General features: G+C 37.8%; 1 pseudogene; it reads right to left on the minus strand.

The window, feature by feature from the left end:
• Window positions 1-3953: 3953 nt before the first annotated feature.
• Window positions 3954-5119, minus strand: LOC141519979 (ADP/ATP translocase 3-like; annotated as a pseudogene).
• Between the last annotated feature and the right edge of the window lie 2705 nt (window positions 5120-7824).

Genomic DNA, 7824 nt, shown 5'->3' on the forward strand with positions numbered 1-7824 from the left:
AATGAGATAATTCATATGAAAGTATATGTAATTCACATATGAAAATTCTTATTTTGTTTATAATTATAAAACATTATATATGTGTGAATTTATATAATTTACATCATTTTCTGGGGTCAGTAAATGCAATAGTAGCAATTAAACCTATAAAAAAGTTAAGTGGGAAAAGGTTAGAAGAAGATGGGACAAAATGCTTCAAAATAAGCAATAATGAATCTTTGAATATTTATTACAAACCTCCTGCAGGCCCAGCTAAAAATGTTTAGGAAGCCATAAGAAGATTATAGTCCCTTGAGATAAGGTAGTTTAGACACATGGAATAATTGGACAATGAGCCAGAGTGAATAGAACCTAATATTAGAAGGTGTTAATGGTGCAGCACACAAAAAAAGTGAAAATGGAGTTAGAAATGGGCCCTAGCAGAATTGCTAGGACCTCACATATCTCACATCATGTCTACACCTTAAAGGGAACATAAAGCATGAAAAAATTAGGCAGATATGTCTAGAGATGTTCCCAAATAAATCTCAGGAGGAATGAAGATTGCAGAAGTTGTTTCCTAGAAACCAATTCTTTTCTTGCATATTTTAAAAGACAAATCTCAAGTAATTCTATCATCGCAACATATATGAACAAGTGTTTCATTTTCATAATAGTAATTCATGCACTTCTGAGGTGGAACCAAGATGGCAGTGTGAAGCTCACATGCTCCAGGAGCTTTCCCTTACCAAAGATAAATGAGCCTCTACTCTGACATTCAAACTGCAGATACCACCAAGAAAAAGAGAAAATTTAAAGAAAATTTCTACTGTAGACATTGTGGAAGATCTTCAGTGAAGTTGTGTCTCTTGGGGGGGATTTAAATCAAGGAGGAGGGAGAGCAGGGAAAGCCAGCAGGAGGCTCTTAGCCACAGTGCAGTCCAGGTCCTGACAGTTTGACAACAGCAGTGGTCCCAGCAGCTAGATAGCAGGCCAGCAGGGAGGAGCCAATCCCAAACAGTCTGAACCATGGGAATACCAGGGCAAAGGACAGAAGGGTCAGAAACAAACCACTACCAAGTCAGAACCTGGACATAAAGGAGGAAGCAAACCTCTGCAAAGACAAGGCTTGGATGCATAGGCAACATCTTGGCCAATGACAAGTCAGAGATCAGATCCCAACTCCAACAGAATAAAGAAAAGCTTGTATCTATACTCCCTATACCCCAGGAGAAGAATTAAAACAACAAAATATAGCAAAAAAGCTAAAAGAGCACTCGCTGTAGAAAACTACTTTAATGACAAAGATGATAAAAATGCTGTCTGAAGAAGAAATCAGTGAAAAGTCACTCACAGCAGAAGGATCGAAACAGTCCATAAATTAAACTCAAATACAAAATTTCATTGAAAAGCTTAAAAAACAATTAAAAAACCAAAGAAGAGAGATGAAGAAAAAAATGGAAAAAAGAAAGGAGACTCATGCAGGAAAATTATGAAAAGTGAATTCAGCCCCTTTAAAAAGAAAATAAAAAAGGTAATTGAAGAGAATAAAACCCTAAAAATTACAATTTTTCATCAAACAAAATAAAAAAGCTAAAAAAGTATATATATATATGTGTGTGTGTGTGTGTGTGTGTGCGCACACACACACACACATTCACACACAGTGAAAACAAATGACCTGGAAAAAAGATTCAGGAGAGACAAATCTATGAATCATCAGACTATCAGAAAGACTAGATCAAAAAAAGAATCTGGAAAACATCATGCAGGAAATTATAAGGGAAAATTGTCCAAATCTGCTAGAGCAAGAAAACAATATAACTATTCAATGAATCCACAGAACCCCTCCAGAAAGAGACCCCAGGATAAAAACTCCAAGAACTGTTATAGACCAATCCCAGAACTCTCAAATGAAGGAGAGAATATTTCAAGCAGCAAAAAAGAAAACAATTCAATTATGAAGGAAACACAGTCAGATCCACACAGGACCTATGAGCCTCAATACTGAAGGATTAGAAGATCTGGACTGCAGGGGTCCAGCCTCTGCAGGGTTCTTGGAACCTGACAGGAGGGATAGAGTCTGCGAAATGAGTTGAGTCAACAAGTGGGTATAGGCAGGAGCAGGTTAACTGACTGTCAGCTGCTTGGATTTATTTTTATAGTTTCAGAATCATGTATGTCTCAAGCAAGCAAGCAAGCTGAGATCATTTCCTTGGTTACAAGAGTGTACAATTTTCATCATCAATCATATAGTTCATATGGTTACAAGTTTTAATCATGTGATTACAAGTTTAAGTAATAATCATATAGTTAATTGATTTCTTATCCCTATTCAGACCATGATGACTTTAACCTGTCTGTTACCATATTTATTACTACATTGTATAATTGTTAATTCATTTAAAGTTATTAATTAAACAATTCTTTTAATGGAAAGTTTTTTATTTTTTTGTGTAGGTAATGTTTTTTGACACACTTCCTTAACAGTTTGTAGTGAGGGTCTTTATGCTTGTCCACCCCTCCGTTAACTCTTACAATAACCAATTTTTCTTTCTGGCCTTGTTGGTAGAAGCCACAGTTTCTGCGACTTTTATTCTTTCCCATGAAACTGAGGCTGCTGAAGTTCACATATCGGTCACCTGTACTAACTATTTTTCTCACCATCTTTTTCATATATTCATGTGTATGGTAAGGGGGGAAAACTATTAATTTCCCTGGAATTTTATCTGACCCATCTTGTATCTGTTTTCCCTGTATATATTCTGGCATCTTCTTGGAATTCCCAGTGCTGGGTTTTCCAGAGATTTCATAATGTTGAAGCCTTTTGTATGCCTCAGGGAGAGGCAGTCCTGTTAAATTTAGACAGAGTTCACAATCTGTTTTATTCAAGGAATTTTTCTGAAATCCTTCCTTTATAGTCATTCCAGTATTAGGGTGAGTAAATATTGTAATCAATAATAAACCTATAAATATTGGTATGCATGAAATCCCTATATATATTGAAGAAGGAAATGTTGTTCCATTAGGCAGTGTGACTGCCTTGAGTCTTCTTGCTGCGACTGTGTCAAACAGCTTAGAGACCCTGGCTCCCAACACTGGACCTGTGATTCCAACCTAGAATGTACTACCCTGCAAAATTTAGCATATAATGTCAGGGAAAAGGATGAATGTTCAATGCAATAAAGGACTTCCAGAATTTCATGGCACAAAGAAAGAACTGAATAGAGAATTCAATTGCCAAATACAGGACTCAAGAGTTGCATAAAAAAAGTAAATGAAGAGGGGGAAGGAAAACACAAAACAAAATAAAACAAATATTGGTCAATAACATCAAATTGCATAGAATTCTAAAAGGGAAGATATAACACTTCTGATTCTTTAGAACTTTACTTCTTTTAGGATAATTAAAGGGTTGAATATAATTGAAGAGATTAGACTTAAAGGATATGGGTAGAGTTGGGTATTGTCTTTCCACTGAGGAAGCCCAAGGTTACATCATCATGTTTGGGACAAAAGGCCCTGAAGAAAAGCAGGGGTGACCAAACAATAAATAAAGCACATTATAAACTGCAAAATGAATGATTCTGGCTATATTAAATTAAAAATGTTTTGCACAAATAAAATCAATGCTGCCAAAATTAGAAGGAAGAGGAAAACCTAGGGAAAATATCAGAACTAGGAGTTTTTTTCAGGAGTCTTAGAGTCTTCTGTGTATTTATTGTTTTACAGCAGAATGCCCAACACAGATCATCATAACTGCCAAATAATCAGCTGTGCAAAATAGTATATATATATAGTGCTTAAGTACAAATGGGAGACATGATTTTTTTAAATAAATACTTAAACACAAATTTATGGTCCTACAAAAGAGCATTTAAACTAGATGGTCTAAGTTGATCTGCTTTCTTGTGGACCCGCAGTAACTGTTATTTCCCCAAAAACCAATAGAATCAATATGCAGAATCATCATCAGTTCCACTGTGTGAATAATGGATCACAATAAATGAGTCCCTTTTTCTAAGAGCTGTTCTTGGCTCTTCTACAAATATTATCTGGCCTGAATAAAATGAGAACAGGAATTTCTTGAAGGTCAATGGTCCAAAAATGCTAAATATGGTTAAGTATTCTACATGATCTATATTTACTGGTTCCATTTTTAGTTAGGATGTTCTTAGATTACTTTCTTCAATTCATCATACAGGACAAGTACGAAAGCTCCACACATGCCTCTCAGAACATTGGACCAAGCACCCTTGAAGAAATCTTTGCCACCTTCATCTTCAGCGATTTTCCTCCAGCAGTCAGTTGTACCAGTGTGCATGATATCAGCTCCTTTGCATCCAGACTGCATCACCATTCGCGGCCTTATGGTATCAAAAGGATAGGAGACCACACCCGCTACAGCAGTCACTGTCTGTGCAATCATCCAGCTTACCACAATGTGAGTGTTCTTCAGATCTGGGAGCATACCTTTTGCTGTATCATAGATTCCAAAGTAGGCTGCTCTATAAATAATGATACCCTGAACCGAGACATTAAAACCTTGATACAAGCCACGAATTCCATCAGACTTGGTGATTTTTACAAGGCAGTCTCCCAGGCCTTTGAATTCTCTTTCAGTGCCAGAATTCCCAACATCAGCTGCCAAGTGGGTTCTTGCAAAATCCAAGGGATAGACAAAGCAGAGAGAAGTAGCTCCAGCTGCACCACCAGAGGCAAGATTGCTGGCAAAATACCTCCAAAATTGTGTGTGCTTGTCCACTCCTCCCAAAAACACCTGCTTATACTTATCCTTAAAGGCAAAGTTAAGGGCCTGGGTGGGGAAATATCTGATGACATTTGCTAAGTTGCCCCGCCAGAAAGAAAGCATCCCTTGTTCCTTTGGAATTCGGACTATACAGTCCATAATGCCTTTGTACTGCTTATCTGCAGCAATTTGTTTACTTGCATGCTGCACCTGCAACAGCCATGGGGGCCACCGCGGTCTTGGAGATGGCCGCGTCGATGCCGCCGGCCAAGATGTCCTTGGCGAAGGAGATGGCCTGTTCCGTCATGGTTGTGGCGGGAGAAGGAGCTGGAGTTAGGAGGAGAAAGCCGGCGAGAGAGGGCCGAAAGCCGGAGAAGTCGTTGCCGCCCGCACAGCCACTCGCTACAGCTCGGAGCGAAAGGAGAACTAGGAGTTTTGATAAAGATCTCATTTCTAAAATATGCATCAAATTTATAAGGTTGCAATTCAGTCCTCAATTGATAAGTGTTCCAAGCATAAGAATAGACAGTGTTCCAATGAAGAAATTCAAGTTATATATAATCATATAAAAATATTCCAAATCATTATTGATTAGAGAAATGCAAATTAAAACAATCTGAGGGATCACTTCACACCTCTCAGATTGGGTAATATAAGAAAAAAAGGGAAATGATCAATGTGGGAGAGGTTGTGGGAGGACTTTGACATCGATGCATTGCTGGTGGAGTTGTGAACTGATCCACCATTCTGGAGAGCATTATGGGACTATGCACAAAGAGCAATAAACTTGTTCATACCCTTTGACTCAGCAAATCTAATTCTAGGTCTATATTCAGAATAAATTATTAATAAATGGGAAAAGTCCTATATGATCCAAAATATTCATAGGAGTTCTTTTTATAGTGACAAAGAATTGGAATTTGACAGGATGCCCATCACCTGGGGAATTGTTAAACAAGTTATGGTACATGAATATTATGGAATACTATTGTTCTAAAAGAAAATATAAATGGTCAGACTCTAGAGAAACATAGAATGAATTACAGGATCTGATACTGAGCAATAGGAGCAGATTCAAGAGAACAATGTGCAGATTAACAATAAACTTACGCAATCTTCAACCCTGATAGATGCAGCTGCTCTCAATAGTTCAGAGAGCTAGATCACCCCTAGTAGACCGGCTATGGAAAATGCTATCCCCATCCAGGGGAAGAAAAACAAAACAAAACAAAACAAAACAAAACAAAACAAAACAAAACAAAACAAAACATAAAAGCATCCTTCAAAGTCTGATGAACACTACATTTACTTTTTTTTTTTTTTTTAGGTTTTAGCAAGGCAAATGAGGTTAAGTGGCTTGCCCTAGGTCACACAGCTAGGTAATTATTAAGTGTCTGAGACTGGATTTGAACCCAGGTACTCCTAACTCCAAGGCCAGTGCTTTATCTACTACACAACCTAGCCACCCTCATTTACTTTTTTTTTAAGAAAGATTTTATTTATTTTGAGTTTTACATTTTCCCCCCATTCTTGCTTCCCTCAGCTCACCCCCCCCCAGAAGGTATTCTGTTAGTCTTTATATTGTTTCCATGGTATACACTGATCTCAGCTGAATATGATGAAAGAGAAATCATATCCTTAAGGAAGAAAAATAAAGTATAAGAGATAGCAAATTTGCATAATAAGATAACTTTTTTCCCCCTAAACTGAAGATAATAGTCTTTGGTCATTGTTCAAACTCCACAATTTTTCTCTGGACACAGATGGCATTCTCCACTGCAGATAACCCAAAATTGTCCCTGATTGTTGCACTGAAGGAATGAACAAGTCCATCAAGGTTGATCAACACCCCCATATTGTTGTTAGGGTATACAATGTTTTTCTAGTTCTGCTCACCTTGCTCAGCATCAGTTCATGCAAATCCTTCCAGGCTTCCCTGAATTCCCATCCCTCCTGGTTTCTAACAGAACAATAGTGTTCCATGACATACATATATACCACAATTTGTTAAGTCAATCCCCAATTGAAGGACATTCCCTTAATTTTCAATTCTTTGCCACCACAATCAGGGTTGCTATGAATATTTTTGTACAAGTAATGTTTTTACCCTTTTTCATAATCTCTTTTTTTTTTTGGGGGGGGAGGTTTGGTTTTTTGCAAGGCAAATGGGGTTAAGTGGCTTGCCCAAGGCCACACAGCTAGCCGCCCCTCATAATCTCTTCATGGTATAGACCCAGTAGTGGTATTGCTGGAAAAGAGTAGACGCATTTTTTTTTTTTTTACCTTTTAGGCATAATTCCAGATTGCTCTCCTGCAAGTTTGGATGAGTTGACAGCTCCACCAACAATACATTAGTGTCCTTGATTTGCTACATCCCTTCCAACATTGAACATTTTCTTTTCTGGTCATATTGCCCAATCTGATAAGTGTGAGATGGTACCTCAGAGCTGCTTTAATTTGCATTTCTCTAATCAGTAATAATTTAGAGCCATTTTTCCTATGACTATAGATAGCTTTGATTTCCTCATCTATAAATTGACTTTGTATATTCTTTTATTTATCAATTGGGGCATGGCTTGTTTTTTTTAATTTAATATTTATTCTCATTTTGTACAAATAATGTTTTTTTACATTCATAAAATATTGTTTAAGAGTAAATGAAATACCCCCTCCCCCCCATAAATACAGACTTGCTAAAGTGATAAAGTAAAGGGGAGAGAAAAAAATTAAAATTTAAAAAAATAATAGTAATAATTTTAGGTATGGCCAGGTGGCTCAATGGATGGAGCTCCAGCCCTGGAGCCATGAGCACCCAAGCCCACATCTGGCCCCATACACCCAAACAATCACGCAGCCATGTGACATGCAAGCCACCTGAACCCCACTGCCCCGCAAAAACAAAAAAAAAAAAAAAAGGAAAAAAGACCCAAAATAAAATAAAATATTAATAATAGTAGGGGTGGCTGGGTGGCGGATAGAGCATAGGCCCTTGAGCTAGGAGCACCCGGGTCCAAATCCAGCCTCAGACACCTAACTATCACCCTGCTATGTGGCCCCAGGCAGGCCACCCAACTCCATTTGCCCTACAACCCCCC

Source organism: Macrotis lagotis, chromosome 4 (assembly GCF_037893015.1).
Source record: "Macrotis lagotis isolate mMagLag1 chromosome 4, bilby.v1.9.chrom.fasta, whole genome shotgun sequence".
NCBI classification, from domain to species: Eukaryota; Metazoa; Chordata; class Mammalia; order Peramelemorphia; family Peramelidae; genus Macrotis; species Macrotis lagotis.